Source organism: Erinaceus europaeus, chromosome 4 (assembly GCF_950295315.1).
Source record: "Erinaceus europaeus chromosome 4, mEriEur2.1, whole genome shotgun sequence".
Classification (NCBI taxonomy): Eukaryota; Metazoa; Chordata; class Mammalia; order Eulipotyphla; family Erinaceidae; genus Erinaceus; species Erinaceus europaeus.
Window position 1 is genome coordinate 43,653,638 of NC_080165.1, and position 18,186 is coordinate 43,671,823.

General features: G+C 36.5%; 1 non-coding gene across 1 annotated transcript; it reads right to left on the reverse strand.

Moving 5' to 3' along the window:
• Positions 1-3,358: 3,358 nt before the first annotated feature.
• LOC132538431 (U6 spliceosomal RNA) lies at positions 3,359-3,463 on the reverse strand. Its single transcript, XR_009549798.1, has one exon. It is a non-coding gene; the product is annotated as a U6 spliceosomal RNA (small nuclear RNA).
• Between the last annotated feature and the right edge of the window lie 14,723 nt (positions 3,464-18,186).

An 18,186-nucleotide genomic window follows, 5' to 3' on the forward strand; every position in this document is an offset into this window, starting at 1 on the left:
CTATTAAACATTTTTACTTAGAGATACACAGTTACCAATAATTTATGGATACATATATTCATTTACCCAACCCTTTACCCCAGCCCTACCCTATATCTAGGGTCTTTAACTTCATTAGAAAGCATGTCATTTAAAATGAAGCTAGGCAGTCCCATGTGTTGGCAAAGGTGCCATCAGATTATTGGAATTGGAAGGTTGACATCTCAGGCTGGCTGTCTCTGAATACAGTCAGAAACAAAGAGGCAGTGGCAGCATAACATGGTATGGTGGTACTGGTTTTTCTGATTTTGTTGAGGTCAGAAGAGGCAGTGTAATACTGTAGGGGATCACAAGGAAAGTCATCAAGAAATAGAAGCAAAGTACCAGAGTTTCCAGTACTGGGATAAATATGGAATTTGAGGAGAATGGGGAAGATTCCTTATAGTCTTAGTTTAAGAAGCCAATGTAATTTTAGGATTAAATCTTAGATATGTTCTGGGCTTTGACCTTCACAATTGTTTGTTAGATTTTATTCTTCCCTTCATGAAACAGATGGAACAGAGGTTGTTCTAGTGATGAAATATTATTTCTTCAGATGGAATAATGCTTTGTTAATATTTCTCACCATCATGGAGAGTAGACCTTTGTTGTGGAGGACAATCTGGTTATGTTTTACAGTGGTTGTAACTGTTAGAATCATTGAAGTATCTTTCATAACTCTTCTCCATAAGTGAGGAAACAACATAAAATTTATAACCACAAGAAATCTCTCACTATCCAGGTAGCCTAAACTTAGCCCTCAGGAATTTGTCAAGGTTATCTGTTAAGTTTGTTGGATTGATTTGTTTTCCTGGTTTATGCCGGGCTAGCTTTGTGGGCAGGAGAGAGATGACAGGGAATTCATGGCTGAGAGGGAACGCAATCCAATGTTTATTGAGAAAAGAATCTGCATTTATACTTTCCAGGAAGGAAGTGGTAGGGTAGAAAAGGAAGTACGTAGGATAAGGGGGCGGAGTAGAAAAAGAGTGTGAGCCAGTGGGGATTAAACCAGTGGAGATTAAACCAATGGGGATTAAACCAATGCCCTATAGGCAGGGTGGGTCTCAAACAAAGTAATGATTATGTAAATAGTTCACAGCTTTAAGCAATGCAGGGGGAACCAGGCATGATGACATGGATAGAAACAGAAGCAGAATTAGCCAAAGGAGAAATGATGACCAACAGGTTTATACCTCAGATAATCTCATCTCCACTCAAGCAAAATTAGCATCACATTTCAGAGTCATGATTTGTCCTATGACTTCAGTTTTTTCACAAGAAAGGCTATTGATTTTATAATACTGGCTTAATAATGATTAACAAGACTGTAAGATAACAGGGGTACAATTCCCTATAGTTTTCACCGTCAGAGCTCTGTATCCCATCCCTTCCAGGAGCTTCTCTATTCTTTATTCTTCTAGGAATATGGACCAAAGTCCTTTTTGGAGTATAGAAGATGTAAGGTCTGGCTTCTATAATTGTTTCTCCTCTGGACATGGATGTTGGCAGGTTGATCCATACCCTCAGCCTGTTTCTGTCGTTGGAGAAGGGCTCTGGAAAGGTGAGACTTTTGTACATATGAGGGTGAGGTCGTCTATCCAGGGAGGTCATATGACATCATATGACATACGAGGTCAGAATGACATCATAGTAGTGTCTGTAACTTGGTGGCTGAAAAGAGATAAAGTATAAGGAAGGAAAAGTTGCTTAATTAACAAGAACCCAAAAATAGGAATTGAGCAGATGAAATTATAAGTTTTAATGTAGGAAGAAGCTAGGAAGTCTACTTTATGTGTGTTCCAAGGGACTTTAGTAACTTTTGCCTGAGCCTGATAGCCAACATGCAGGTGGACTAAAAGTATTGTCTGAGAAGATGGTGTCTGAGTTGAGAATAGAACTATAAAGCTGGAGTAGGGAAGGGAGTATCTCCCAAATATGAGGAAAGTATAGAAATATTAATTGTTAACCCCATTGGTCTGACCTGGGGCCCATATATATATTCATATTTAGCAGAGGAGCCTGTGTAACCTCTGAGTTCCTTTTGGTCTGAGCTCACAGTCCATGGTCACAGCTAGGAACATTTTAGATTGCACTTATTTTACTTTAGTGGCATAGTAGATTGACATAACCTTCCTCTGGAGCATGAGGCTGTCCCTACCATTGCTACTCTACAGGAGGGCAAGGTCCTGGAAAGGCCCACAAAAGGGCTTATGATGACATTCTTGATTGAAGTGACCAGTGATGGTGAAGAAAGGGATCTATTAGAGGGATAGGGTCATCATATCTGTGTGAGAATCCAAGGATTCCTTGCCAGATGATGGAGTGGGCTGGTACTGACCAAAAAAGCCATCATCAAAGTGTGCTGATCTCTTGACCTTATACAGCTTTTGTAGTCCTTACTTTATCTGAGGAGGCTAGACATAAAGTGATCGAGAAAAGTGAAATAGGGGGTAGGAGAGGAGGGTTTCTAGACCTGAATAATAAATATTTGATTAGGTACTTCATGGTGTCCTCTTTAGGTCTTTCAACTTACTTGCTGAGCTTACTGAATCTGAGTCTACTCATAGCGGACTATAATAATATGGAATTGCATCTCTATCAGGAACAACACAATAGACGCCTTTGTGGGCCCCCATAGGACCTTGCCCCAACATGGATCAACAACGGTAGAGAAGATCACCCAACTCTTCATCTGAACTATTCTAGCCTTTAGGTTCATGATTAGTCAACAGTTTGCTTGCTTGACATGTTAACTCTGTTTTCAGCCACCAGGTTCCAGATGCTAACATGATGCCAACTGGACTTCTCTGGGTAGATGACCACCAATGTGTCCTGGAGGCCCACTTCCCCAGAACTCCGCCCCACTACGTAAAGAGAGAGACAGGCTGGGAGTATGGATTGACCTGCCAATGCCCATGTTCAGCGGGGAAACAATTACAGAAGGTAGACCCTCTACCTTCTGCATCCCAAAATGCATCCTTGGTTCATATTCCCATAGGGATAAAGAATAAGAAAGCTATCAGGGAAGAATATGGGATATGGAGTTCTGGTGGTGGGAATTGTGTGAAGTTGTATCCCTCTTATCCTATGGTTTTTGTCAGTGTTTCCTTTTTATAAATAAAAATTTGAAAAATATATGGAATTAAAAAATAAAAATAAAAATAAGATACTTTTCTTATATTATTTGATGCTGTCTTGGAATTTCCTCAGTATTTTGTGAAAAAGCACGAATGATATAGGAAAGGGACAAAAACCTCCAATCTTGTATAAAATAAAAACAAACTTGCATATGTCTACTATGTTATAGTTTTGAAATATTAAAAACTGAAAAAGTATCTTTAAAACTGTGGAATGCTTCACAAATTTGCATGTCATCCTTGCACAGGGGTCATGACAATCTTCTCTGTATTGTTTCAGTTTTAATATATGTGCTGTTGAAATAAGCTATTGATTTTTAGTTTATTCAGGTTTATCTTGCTTGAATAGTAACAGTAACAAACTTACAAACAACATATGAAAGCTAGAACTGGAATTCTAAGCCCATTTGTTAAAATGTAAAGTTGTTATATTTTAATATATTCTACTGTTTGTAAGAATAAATAATCTGAAATTAGAGAAGTGGAAAATTTTAAATAGAATTTGAATAAAAACCTCCATTTAAATTGGTGGTTGGTGTGAAAATGATTTCCATAATTTAATTATGCAACACACTTCTATTTATACTAGTTATGCTTATTTATAACCATTAAGTGGCTTTTCTATTTTTATCTGACTATAATACCAACTATCAAAATAAAATGAATTTAAATTGCTAAATCATAAGCATTCAGTTCAAAATTTAGAAATAATAAACCATATTGAGCTATGTTTTTCTATTGAAAATTATTTTCTTTTTAAAGCTATTAAAATACCATTAACAACACTTTGTGAGTATAAACAGACTTTTATATCCTTGATGAAGTTGTGATTTAAAGAAATAATGTTTTTTCTCTTTGAAAGTTCCCATTTTTGGTGTAGGTTTTCTAACATACTTGACATATTTACAGAGCATAAGGTATATACAACTCATATATGCAATGGTTTGTATAGGGAAAAGGTTGCAAACCAGGGGAAAAACAGAAGAATCTAGAGGTAAATCTTCGCACATGCAAAGTTAATTTATGACCTGGAAACCAAGATCAACACATAGAAAGAGTCTTTCCATAAAAGGTGTTGGGAAAACTGAATAAACAAATGCATCAGAAGAAACTGGGTTACTATCTCTCACCATACACAAAAGTCAACTCAAAGTGAAGTGAAGATTTGGATGTTAGACTGGACATCATAGGATACATAGAATGAAACTGACAGAACACTGCATAATATTGGCTTAAGAGCTTTTTTTTTTTTCTTCTTAAGTCCAATAGCAAGGAAATTCAAAACAAAAGTAAGAAAATGAGACTATAGCACTATGAAAAGCTCCTGTACATCAAAAGAAACTGTCAATGAAATGAAAATAACAGCTCACTGAGTTGGAGTATGTACTCACACTCCATAAACCAGGTAAAAAACTAGTATCCAAAAAATAAATGACTAAAAAAATTAACAAAACAAAACAAACAAACAAAAACTGGGAAAATAACAATGGTTCTGCAGAAGATTTCATGACTGAGGCTTTGATGTCCTAAATTCAATTCTTGGTACCATCTTAAGTCAGAGTTTAGCAGTGCTCTGATTATTGCTAATTACCAATAGCAATAATAATGTTTCTAAAGGTAAAACAAATAATAGAACCATTTTAAAAACTGGGAAGGATAGTTACAAAGACACTTCACTGAAGAATATATAATGATCACTAATAGACATCTGAGGAAAAGGACATTATCACTTGTTATCAAGGAAATACAACTAAAAAAATAAGATAACCACCTCACACCTTGGAGAATGGCCTACATCAACAATGATACTTCTGATACACAAATACTTCTAAGGATATGAAGATAAAAAACATGTACACTATTGTAGGAAAGTAAACTGATCCAGTAGCTGTGATTAGCAGTACAGACATTTCTCAAAATATTAAATATAGTTCCATCATACTATTAAATATCTGTCCAGAGAATAAAAATAACTTTTGGACAGGGAGATAGCATAGGGATAGTACATATGAGAGGCAGCATTTGATGACCTGGGACCACCAATAGCCTGAACTAAATGTAACTCTGTTTACCACAGAAATATTTATAGTAACCAAAATATGGAAACAAATGAAGTGCTTAAGGTAAGGGAAGAAAAAGTTGTAGTATGGAACAGTATTTTACTATAAGAAAGAACAAGGTCATAGTCTAGGGGGTGGCAAAGTAAACATAATATTAGACTCAGAATCTTCAGGCCCTGAGCTATATCTCCATCATCCCAGATGCCAGAGTGGTGTTCTGCTTCTCTCTTCCTTTCTTTCATATATATATATGAATTTAAAGGGCAAAGAAAGGATAAAGACTTAGCCGGGTAGGTAGCTCAGTCTATTACTTGCCAACTTATAAATCTAAGTCTCCAGAGGCCATAGGTTCAATACCCAGTATAATCTTTACCAGGACTGAGCAGTGCTCTGGTCTCTCTCTCTTCTCCCTCTGAATAAATAAATAAATCTTTGTTTAAAATAAATAATGGTATGTTCTGTTAAAACATGGATGGAGTTGGAGGACAAGCTAGGCAAAGTAAGTCAGAAGTAGGTAAGAATTAATATGGGCTCACTCATAATTAGGGATATTAATACCCAAACAAAAATATAAATTAAAGAATACAAACCCTAAGTTCACATGAGGTTACCAAAGGGAGAAGCAGAAGGAGGAAGAGAGCAGGGTGGAGACTCAGTGGACTGTGGGAGGAGAAAGCCTCGCACATTGGTGGTGAGCATGATGTGGTAATATACAATCTGAAGAGAAATAAAGTGGCTCACTTTAAACATGTACAGTCTTTGGAGACCAGGAGATAGCTACTCCACTGTGTCTCTTTCTCTCTCTCACTCCTCCCTCATATATATGAAGGAAGGTGGAGAGATAGTGGGGGGGAGTATGAATGAGGATGTTTTTTTCTTTTATTCATATTATATTTTTATTAATGATTAACAGGATTGTAGCAGAAGAGGGGTACAATTCCATATATGTCCCACCACCAGAGTTCTGTGTCCCATCCCTCCCAGTAGGAGGTTCCTTATTCTTTAGCCCTCTCTGTTGTATGAACCAAAATTCTTTATGGGGTGCAAAAGGTGGCAGGTCTGGCTTATGTTATTGCTTCTCTGCTGAGCATGGATGTTTGCAGGTTGATCCATAACACTGCTTGGCTACGACACTGCTTGGTTCATACACACAGTAGTATTGTGCAGGTGCAGATCCCCAGTGGTAACTCTGGTAATCAAAAACAAAACCAATTTAGGTTCCTTTATCACCATCCTGCACCAAGATCCCAACCCCCACCCCTGAACACTCTCTTACTTTCACAACTTTGCTGCAAACCCCTCCCCGCCCCAGCCAATAAAATGACAACAAATAAATAAATAAATAAATATCAACTATATTTATTTATTTATGTGTTATTTTATATATATTATTTAGTATATATATCAACAAAAACTTTAAAGTAAGAATAAAATAATGCATTTGGAGCATGTAGACAAGAAAAAATATTCTCAAGAAAAGTGATAAGCTTTGGGGGAAAAAAAGAAATGTAGGCTGAGTTGTGAAAATTTCACTCATCTGTTACTCATGCAAATTTTCATTTCTTTCTGGAGATGAGTTTTTTTTTTTCAAGATTGTAGCTACCAAATATAAAATAAATATGAAATCTTTGAAAACGCCTCAAGTCTTTATAGTTTTGAAAAGAAATCACATGATCAAGCATATCACTATGTGAAATGACTGATTTTCTTCAATAGACTAATCTGTTAATTTTCAGGTTTTTTTTTCACATTTCTTTTCCATAGCAAAAAAAAAAAAAAAAAAAGAAAGGAAAGGAAGCAAGAAAGAATGGATGAAGCTGGGTAAGAAATACTCTGAAAAGACCATTGAATGAGTAGACACCCTCATATGGATCAAGTGAATAAACCTTATTCTTAGACTCTTAATAGCCTTAACTTGGGAAGTCAAGATAGCTCTTTTATTATCTTCATAACAGTATCATCAGTCTAAAATTGAGGAGGATAACACTAATCAGAAAAGCAACATTCATCCAAATAAGTTTGAATAAGTAGTCAATTTCAAACATAACTTCCATGTTTATAGATCTGCTTAGTTGCACTTGAAGAACTGACATAATTTCATGTAATTTTTTATTTAATAAGATTCTTTTTGAATTTGTAAACATTCTCATAGGCTTTTGAACTGTTTACAGTTCCTCGATCTTTCTCTGATTTTTTTGTCTTTTTTTTATATTTATTTATTTATTGTGTTTATTCCCTTTTGTTGCTCTTATTGTTTTATTGTTGTAATTATTGTTGTCGTCATTGTTAGGTAGGGCAGAGATAAATGGAGAGAGGAGGGGAAGACAGAGAGGGGAGAAAAAGATAGGCATCTGCAGACCTGCTTCAGGGCCTGTGAAGCGACTCGCCTGCAGGTGGGGAGCCGGGGGCTAGAACCAGGGACTAGAACCGATCCTTGCTGCTTTGTGCCACCTGCGCTTAACCCGCTGTGCTACTGCCAGACTCCTAACTTTCTCTGATTTTGTATGATAATAAATTACTAAGACTTTCTCACTTCTGATGATTTTGACTACTTCTTATCTTTAAAAAAAATGTAATAGAGATTTAATAATGATCAAGAAGACTGTGGGATAAGAGGGGTACAACTCCATACAATTCCCACCACCAAAGTTCCATATATCTTCACCTCCACTTTTTTTTTTTTTTTTTTAACAGAGCATTGTTCAGCTCTGGTTTATGGTGGTGGTAGGGATTTAGCCTGGGATTTTGGAGCCTATGGCATGAGAGTCTCTCTGCATAACCATTGTGCTATCTACTCCCATCCTCTTGTCTTATCTTGAATCCACTGTAACATTATGCACAAATTTTAGGAGGGTAATGCCAGTGAATGAAAAGAAACAGTTTTGTCAGTTTATAAACAGAAATGAGTGGAAGAAATTAAAAAAAAATAGTGACTTAACCCTAGTCTACAAGTCATTTTCTGACATCTGAGTAACACAATAGATGCTTTTGTTTGTTTGCTTGTTATTAGATGGGTAGGAACCTTAACTTACTGTTAGGAGACATCAACAATAGCTTATTTACATCAACTTAAAAAAAACATAAAAAAAAATCCTCTTCTTGCTACTGTAATAAATAGTTCAGCAGGTGAAGAACTCTATGCTTGAGGCTCCTGGTATAAGCCCCAGCACTGAATGTTCTGGAGTTGTGCTCTGGCTTCTCTCTCTCACTTCATAAGAAACACTCATATGAAATAAATATAGTAAAATAAATATTTTAAAACTTCATTCCTTTTTTTACTCAGAATAGATAGTTAGAAATTCTCAAGAAATTCTGTATAGAAACTAAAATCATTTAATGTCTCCATCACTAACATATTATTTCCTACATATACAGCCTTTTAATTAATGTTAGTTCCATATTTTCTTTTAAAATATGGAACTAACATTAATTAAAAGGCCCTTATAGAACCTACAAATCTGAAATGAATGAATTTAGTTTTACAAAGTGATATGTTTAGCTGAAGGTGGAATGTGTCTTCTCTAGTTTTGTTGTTTCCATTTTTAAATTTTGAGAGTGGCTTGAGATTTCGTTTTAGTTTGCAAGAAGCAACAGGATATCTTTAAATTCCCAGTTGACTCCTTGCAGTGGATCTGTGATAACAACCAGTCCTATTGTGTGTAGAATCTTATAAGCGGACCCCATGTGTTACCCTAAATAATGAGAATTTCAAAAATTGCATGGCTAGAACTTGGATTGACCAGGGTTAGAGATTACTAAAAGGCAGGGAGATACTACTTGTTTGTATATTTGTATTAAATCAGTGGTTTTCTTACCAGTTAAATATGTAATACAATTAAAAAAAAACTAATAGGAATAAAGCAGTACATTCTTTTAAATGTGGGGGAAAATCTACATAGCATAAACTCTGCCATCTTAATTACTTAAAAGTAGATACTCTTTCTAAGTTTGTTAAATCTTTACTTATTTATTGGATAGACACAGCCGGAAATTGAGAGGGAAGGGGATGATAGAGTGGGAGAAAGACAGAGACCTGAATCACTACTTCATTATTCGGGAAGCTTTTCCCCTGAAGGTGGGGACTGGGGACTCAAACTTGGGTTCTTGCGCACTGTAACATGTACGCTCAACCAGGTGCGCCACCACCTGGCCCAAAAAGTAGATACTCTCACAGAATGCTTTTATCTTCTCAACTAAAACTCTGTCCCCTTACCCTGTCCCCTTTCTTCAGTTTCTAGGAACAATCATAATATATTTGATCTTTATATATAATTAATCTGGGTATCTCATATAAGATCTATATTTGTGTTGTAGCTGGACAATTTTATTTAGTGTGATGTACTTGAGGATATAGATGTAGCATGACTCGGAATTTTCTTCCTCTTAAAAGATGAATCAAGAATTAGGTGGTGGTGCACCTGGTTGAGTGCACACACCCTACTGCTCAAGGACTTGAATTCAACCTCCCCATCCCGCACCTGCAGGAAGAAGCACTTTTTGAGTAGTGAAGCAGTACTTGCAGGTGTCTCTCTTTCTCCATCTCTGTCTCTCCTTTCCCTCTTAGCTTCTGTCTCTATCCAAAATAAATACATAGAATTAAAAAAGAAAAACATTAAAATCATTAAGAAGGTGAATAATATCTCATCATATGAATGAATAGTGGTGCTGTGAACACGGGTGTGTACATGTCTCTCTGAGACTTTGCTTTCAACTATTTTGAGTGATTACCTAAAGTGGGGCTGCTGAATCAATGGCAATTTGGGTTTTTTAAATTTTGAGAAATTACTACAGTGATAGTGACACCATTTTATAATCCCACACACACTGCATACGAGTTTAGTTTCTCTATCTCCTGCTACGGTGTTTTGAAGACGAGTCATCCTAATGGATGTGAGTTTGTATTTCAGTGTAGTTTTTATTTTCATTTCTATAATGGTAGGTGTTATTGAGCATTTTTCATTAATTCATTAACAGTGCTGGGCTAGCGTGGGGGTGTCTCTTCCCGGGCGCATACTCTCTGGGTTGGAGAGAACTTAACTGGAGCCAGCCTGGGGTGCTACTCAGTCAGTGACATGAGGGAGATGACTCAGGAACAGACTCCTGGAGGCCAGGCAATGCAATTTCTTTATTGATCAGAGAGCCAAGGCTTTTAAAGGGCAGACCCAGAAGTGGCAAGTCAGAAATAGAAATGGCTAGGAAAGGGACAGGGAAATGCATAAGGGAGCTGGAAAGGTAAGAACTTTCTTAGCAAATGTTGCGAAGGTTTTAACTGGTTGGATTAATAACAACCTGCAGGCAGGGAGGGCCTTGAGGGTAGAAAGAAGATAGATCAAAGGAATGAAATGGGTGGGAATCTTCCAGGCAAAACAATGACTATGTAGATAGGCCATAGTATCAGGAATGCAGGGTGGAGCAGGGGGAGCTGGCTTAATGTTTTAAGGAATGTCAGGCTCTTGGAGGCAGAAAAATGCAGGGTGCTTTGTGAGGCTTCTCACAATTTCCTGACATAACAGTAAAAATTACACATTATCTTTGAAGAAATGTATATTAAAGGTGACCATACATTTCCAAATTGAGTTACTTTGTTGTGGAGTTAATGAGTTCATTATATAATCTACATATTAATATGTTATGATTATAAAGATTTTTATGATATTAAGATATTTCTTCTCATTTCATAGCCTGCTTTCCCACTTTTGATTGTATGTTTTTGTGAAGACAGTTTTTTAAAAATTTCAAATTGGAGCCAGGTGGTGAATCATCTGCCTGAGTTCATATGGTACAGTGCACAAGGACCAGAGTTCAAGCCCCTGGACCCCACGTGCATGGGAAAAGCTTCACAAGTGGTGAAGCAGTGTGGCAAGTGTCTCTCTGTCTCCCTCTCTATCTCACCTTTCTCCTAATTTCTGTCTGTCTTTGTCCAATAAATACACAAAGATAATAAAACATTTTTAAAAATTGTAATGTAGCTAATGATTTTCAGAAAAGTTACAACCTCTTATCTTCTCATGGTGGGTGTCTGCACACCACTCCCATAACCCACCCAAATCTTTCTCTACCATTGACCTGATGTATTCTCTACCTCTTCCTTGTCCCCCAGTTTCTTTTTTTGTTTGTTTGTTTTGTTTTGTTTTACTTTGTTTCACTACTCAGCCAGTCCAGGTTTCACCTGGTGTTTTCTCTTTCTCTCTCTTCCGCCCTTCCTTTCTTCCTTCCTTCCTTCCTTCCTTCCTTCCTTCCTTCCTTCCTTTCTTCCTTCCTTCCTTTCTTCCTTTCTTTCCTTCTTTCTTTCTTTGTCTGTCTTTCTTCTTTCTTTTTTTACCTTTGCTTAGTTTCCACCTAGAAATGAACTCAGTTGATATTCATCTTTCTCCTTCTGACTTAACTGACTTAGCATGACCCCTTCATGTTTCATCCACAATGAAGAAAAGGGGGTTTCATCATTTTTTAATGATGCATGGTATTCTAATGAGTATATACACCAGAACTTGTTCTTACCCACTCATCTGTCTTGAGCATATGGGTTTTTTCAAAAATTGACTTCTGAATTGTGCCACTATGAACATGGATATACATAGATCTCCTTGGATAGGCGTTTCTGTATTTTGGGGGATAGATTCCTAGGACAAGTATTCCTGGATCATACAGTAGGACCAGTTCCAGTGTTCTGAAAAATCTCTAGACTGTCTTCCATTGGGTTGAAGTAATTCACATTCCCACCAAAAGTGTAGAAGCTTTCCTCTTTCCCCACATCTTCTCCAGTATTTGTTATTCCTGGCCTTTCAAACTTATGACATTCTCAAAGGTGTGAAGTGATGCCTCATTATTGTCATAAACATAAATTTGTATTTATAATGTACTCTAACTTATTTTTTCTTTATTCTATTGTACTGTTTTGTGTCATAGCCAGAACTACACTGACAAATTCAATGTCATAAAGCATTTTTTTCTTAGTTTTAGTTTTTACTTTTAGATCTTTGTTAACTATATGTAGTCTTTATATATGGTGTAATCCAAAGGTCCAACTTCTTTTAAGTCTTGATATAACTGTTATTAATAAAGGATATATATATATATATATATATATATATATATATACACATATTATTTTTGAAGTTAAATGTATCGATGTTCTCAGTCCTGGAATGGAATTTCATTTCTTTTTTTTTAATGAAAGGACTTTTCTTTCTTTTTAAAAATATTTTTATTTAATTATTGGATAGACACAGCGAGAAGTTGAGAGAGAAGAAGAAGATAGAGAGGGAGAGAGACAGAGAGATACCTGCGGCTTTGCTCCACATTTGAAGCTTTTACTCTATAGGTGGAGATGGGGGCTTGAACCCAGATCATCACTCACTATAATGTGAGCGCTTAACTAGATGTACCAACGCCTGGCCCACAATGGAATTTCTACTTTAATTTCTCATTTGTTCCTGAATCCCTTCTGAGTAGAAGGGTGGCAGATTTTTTTTTCTTCATTTTATTGGGATTTTAATGGTTCACAGTACAATTGTTGACACATGACTATGGCTTCTCATCTGCCTGAGGTAGGAATGAACAGAATAGTCTCACTTCCAACTCTGGTCCTTACTCACCATCTTGCACTAAGACCCCAGTACTCTCACCACCTTCTTTCACCCCATCTTCCCCAGAGTCTATTTCTAATATTAAGGTGTCCCTGAATATGCTACAATTGACAAATTGGTGTAGTTAGATATTTTTCAATTTCATTTTATTACAATTACAGTACTTTGCACACTTATGTTCCACCACTTTTGGGTGAATTTTTTTATTTTAATATTATTTATTTATTTATTTATTTATACCAGAGCATTGATCATCATCTCGCTCATGTGCCGGGTTAGCCTGAGGGTGCTTCTTCCTGAGCTAGTGCTCTCTGGGTTGGAGAGAACTCAACTGGAGCTGATCTAGGCTGCTGCGTGGGAGAGGGATCAGGAACTGGTGCCGCACTAACTTTGCAGGAGATACACTCTGGAACTCTTGGAGCCGGAAAGCAATTTCCAAGTGTCTTTAATCAGAAGAGCAGCTGTTTTTATACTCTCCAAGTAGGGTGGAAACAGGATGTGACATAGAGAGGGTGGAGTGAAAAGTGACTGGTGGAAGATCAGGGTGTGACAAGGAGAGGATCAGGGTGTGACAAGAAGAGGGGGTGGAGCAGGTGAGAATTCTACCACTAAACCACCAATGCCCTGGAGGGATTGTGGTGCTTTATGTAAATGTAAAAGTGATTTATGTAAATAGACCAAAGCTTTGAATGGGATCAGATCAATCCCTATATAGGCATATGGTTAAGCAGAAGCCAGGGGAAGCTGTCATACTACCCAGCACTCATGGTGGTGCAGGGAATTGAACCTGAGACTTTGGAGCCTCAGGCATGGGAGTCTGTTGCACAACCATTTTGTGGTCTACCCTGCCCTCTTTTTCTTTTTTTATTTCAGAGAAATAGAAAATAGAGATAGAAAGAGGAAGAACATCCCAACACCAGAGTTTTTCCCAGTGCTATTTTCTTCCAACACAATCAGAGCTTAAACCCTAGTACAAGCTTAGCAAGGTATACACCGTATTAGGTGAGCTAACTTCAAGCCCCATTGTCACACACTTGTTCGGAAACAAAATAATTGAGTGCAGGCACACTGAACTGAAATTAGTAAAGCATAAATAAATACCATGAAAATCCACTTATTACTATGTTTCATGATGTTATTAGTTTGGAGAAATGTTGGTGACAAAATAAATTCCTTATGTTTTCATACTTCTGGTTGATTAATATTCCCCTACTAAATAAAAAGCATTGTGTAGAAATGTTTCAGTCTATTCTGCCATATGTATTATTCACTGTGGCTAAAGCTACTTTGTTCAAAGTATAATTACCTAATTCTGTATAGGAAAAGCCCTCCTCATTATTGGGATAAATTTTCTAATTTCAGTAAAAAGACTTTCCAAATATTTTTGGCCAAAAATTCAATGTACAAATTTCAAATCTGCTTTATTTCATAAAAATTACAAAATCAACATTTTGTAAGCTACAACTTCATAAGGAAGTAATCACATTAGTCACTCCCTTGATGCTACATGGTATTAGTCTTTCCCTTTTATCAGCCTGTCTGACTCTTTCATAATTTTACAAAGTTCCCTACAAAAGCAAGTAATAGTGTCTTTCTTCACATCTTTCTCTCTCTCTCTCTCTCAGGAAGATTCAATAAATAATAAATAATATTGAAAGAATAAAAAGAACAACTTAGAATATCTGGATCATTTTAATAGACATGAGGTTTATTAAGAGGTACCATCCAAACTACTATAATCTTCATTGCAAACTGAATTTGATTAGATGTTTATTACTTAGATTAAATGAATGCTACATTATTAAATTAAATTGTGTAAATAGCCTTGGTATTTTGTGATTGAAAATAATTTATTTTAAATGTTTAATAATCTCTAAAAATATAAAACAAATTTCAAATAAAGCACCAAGTCAATTGCATATATCTATCTATCTACATATTTATATATATCTATAACTATATATATGCATATGCATATGTATATGTATATATATATATATATAGAGAGAGAGAGAGGAGTTTCTCAGTCCTTTTCTTAAAACAATATCAAAAGCTATTTGATATTTTTAAAATTTCTTTACTGAGGGATTAATGAAAGGACTTTTCTTTCTTTTTTTTAAATATTTTTATTTAATTGTTATTGGATAGACAGAGAAGTTAAGAGTGTTTATAGTCAACAATAAAATATAGTAGTTTATATGTGTGTAACATTTCTCAGTTTTCCATATAACAAATGAAAAGTGGTTAACATAATATCTGACATTTATTTTTTATTTATATATTTTATATAATTTTATTTATATATTATCTTTATTTTTTTTATTGAATAGAGATAGCCAAAAATTGAGAGGAAGGGGGAGATAAAGAGGGCTAGAGACAGAGAGACACCTGCAGCATTGTTTCACCACTTGTGAAACTTTCCCCCTGTAGGTGGGGAACCAGGGGCTTAAACCTGGGTCCTAGCTCACCATAACACGTGCGCTCAACCAAGTGCACCACCACCTGGTCCCTCTCTCCATCATTTCTAGGCTTTTCTTACTCACATTTACTTTCCTTATTTTTAAATTTTTTATAATTGTATTTCTTCATTTTTTTTGGATATTAACAGAGTAAAACCAAGAAGGAAGGAAGAGAGAGAGAGTGGAGTGAAACAGAGGCACTTGTAGCACTGCTTCACTGCTCATGAAGCATTTCCCCTGCAGATAGGGGCCAGGGGCTTGAACCAGAATCCCTGCGTATTGTAACATATAAACTCAACCAGGTATATGATCACCTTAGCCCATGGTCACCTTTTCTAATGATATTACTCATCTAAGAAATTGTTTATGGAAAGATCTGAACCTGCTTACTTGTTATCTGTTTAATCAGTATGTCCCTAGAATTTCATTTTAAAATAGATTTAAAAAATTTTTTTAAATATTTATTTATTTATTCCCTTTTGTTGCCTTTGTTTTTTATTGTTGTGGTTATTATTATTGTTGTCATCATTGTTGGATAGGACAGAGAGAAATGGAGAAAGGAGGGGAAGACAGAGAGGGGGATTGAAAGATAGACACCTGCAGACCTGCTTCACAGCCTGTGAAGCGACTCCCCTGCAGGTGGGGAGCCAGGGCTCAAAGCAGGATCCTTACTCCAGTCCTTGTGCTTTGTGCCACCTGTGCTTAACCCCTGCACTACAGCTTGACTCCCTTTAAAATAGATTTTTAAAAATTTCTCCAATTGTTAGTTTTTTTCTCAAATGAAAGAATTTGATGTCACCAAATTAGTAGTGTACATTTTGCCTTTGGCAGAGATTCATAACTAATACTGAGAAAGTTGACCCTCATGGAATCTGAGCTACAACCCCCCCCCCTTCAAATATTGTAGTCCTATGGCTTAGTAGTAACACACAAGGTATCCAAGTAATTATTGAGTTCTGAATCTTCACTTTAAAAAATGTTAATCTTCTTTATGCTAAGCACAGAGTTCACATAAAGAAAAATATATGCATATCTACTAAGTGCATTGTTCCTTCTCAGGTCAATTTCAGATCAAATGATAAAGATCTTTATTAGGTACTTTTGAAGAAAGTCATAAAGTTGCTGATATAGATGTAAACACAAAACTCTTGTTATCTTAGATATAGAATGTATAATGCCTAACAATAAAAATTTAGAAATGAGTTAAATTTGAAAAGCACAACTGTGACCTTTTGTTGTCTATATGAGATCAATTCAAAGATCTTCAAATTGTATTATTTATTTAAATAGAAAACACCCCTTTAAATTAGTGGAAATGATTAATTTCTTATCAGCTTGTTTTTCTGATATTATCAATGAAATATGTATATCATTTGAAAATGACAAGTTGTACACACAACACACACACACACAGGGAGACAGAGGGAATATCCATTCAAAAGACTGTGGTAAGACCTTGCCCTCCCCATAAAGCAGTGATAGTACATCCTGTCTCAGTCTCCAAAGGGAGGCTGGTGTATCCTGCCTTGCCATTTGAGGAAGCTGATCTTCAAAAGAGTGCAGCCTAGAATGTTCCCCGCTGTGACCATGAACTGTGAGCTCAGACAGACTAGGACTCAGAAGTTACACAGGATCCTCTGCTAAATATAAATATATATAGGCCTTGGATCACGTGGATGGGATAGATAGTTAACTTTATCCATTGATTTTTTTTTCTTTTCAAAAATGAGAGATACTTCCTGCCTTAATCCAACTGTCTCTACTCTGACACCATTTTCTCAGACAATATTGTTATCCAACTTCATGTTAGCTATCAAACTCAAGCAAAATCTACAATAGTTGTGGGCCCCTAGAAATATGCCTACAGTGAAGTTCCTAGCTTCCTTCCACCCTAGGATCCCTAATCTCATCTGCTCATTAACCATTTTCTCCCACTTTATATCTTGCTGCCTTTTAGTCACTATGTTGTGCCGGGCTAGCCTGAGGGTGTTTCTTCCCGGGCACATGCTCTCTGGGTTGAAGAGAACTCAGCTGGAGCCAACCTAGGCTGCTGCTTACTCAGTGACGTGGGAGAGGAACCAGGAGCTCTTGTGGCTGAGTGGGAATGCAGTGCAATGCTGCCTTTACATCTTCTGAAGCAGAAGTGCCAGGTTGGAAAAAGAAATGGGTAGGATAGGGGGTAGGGAGAAGAAAAGAGCATGAAAGTAGCAAGCTTCCATCTAACCAGTGGGGATTAAACCAATACCCTGCAGGCAGAGCGGGTCTCAGGCAAAACAATGATTATGTAAATAGACCACAGATTTAAGCAGTGGAGCAGGCGGGAGCTGGCTTAATGCCCAACAATGTTGCAGATACTGCTTATGATTCCCTCCTGACTTCTCTGGGTAGAGGACCTCACCAATGGGACCTGGACCCTCACCTCTCCAGAGCTCTACCCCAGTAGGGAAAGATAGAAACAGGATGGGGATATGGATCAGTTTGCCAAAGCCTATGTCCTGCTGAGAAACAATTACAATTGCCAGAGCTCCTACCTTCTGCACCCCAAAAATACTTTTGATTCATACTTCCAGTGGGGGAGAAGTGGTAGGATGAAGAGGATAAAGGATTCTGAACTCCAACTCTATCAGGACCCTGAATGAGAAGAGGAAAAAGAGAGGGACATTTGGATGTAGTAATAGGGTAGCTTGGAAAGGAAGAGAAGACAGGACATTTTTAAAAAAGGAGGGGAGAAGGAGGCAATTACATACAAATATAGATGGATAATTATAGAAATAATAGTTAATGCACACCTGTAAGCTTAGCTTACAATAGAGGGATTGAGGATTCAGAGCTCTGGTAGTGGGAATGGTATGGAATTAATTTTGTTGACATGTAATTTTGACATGTAATTTTGTAAATCAATATTAAATCACTAATAAAAAATACA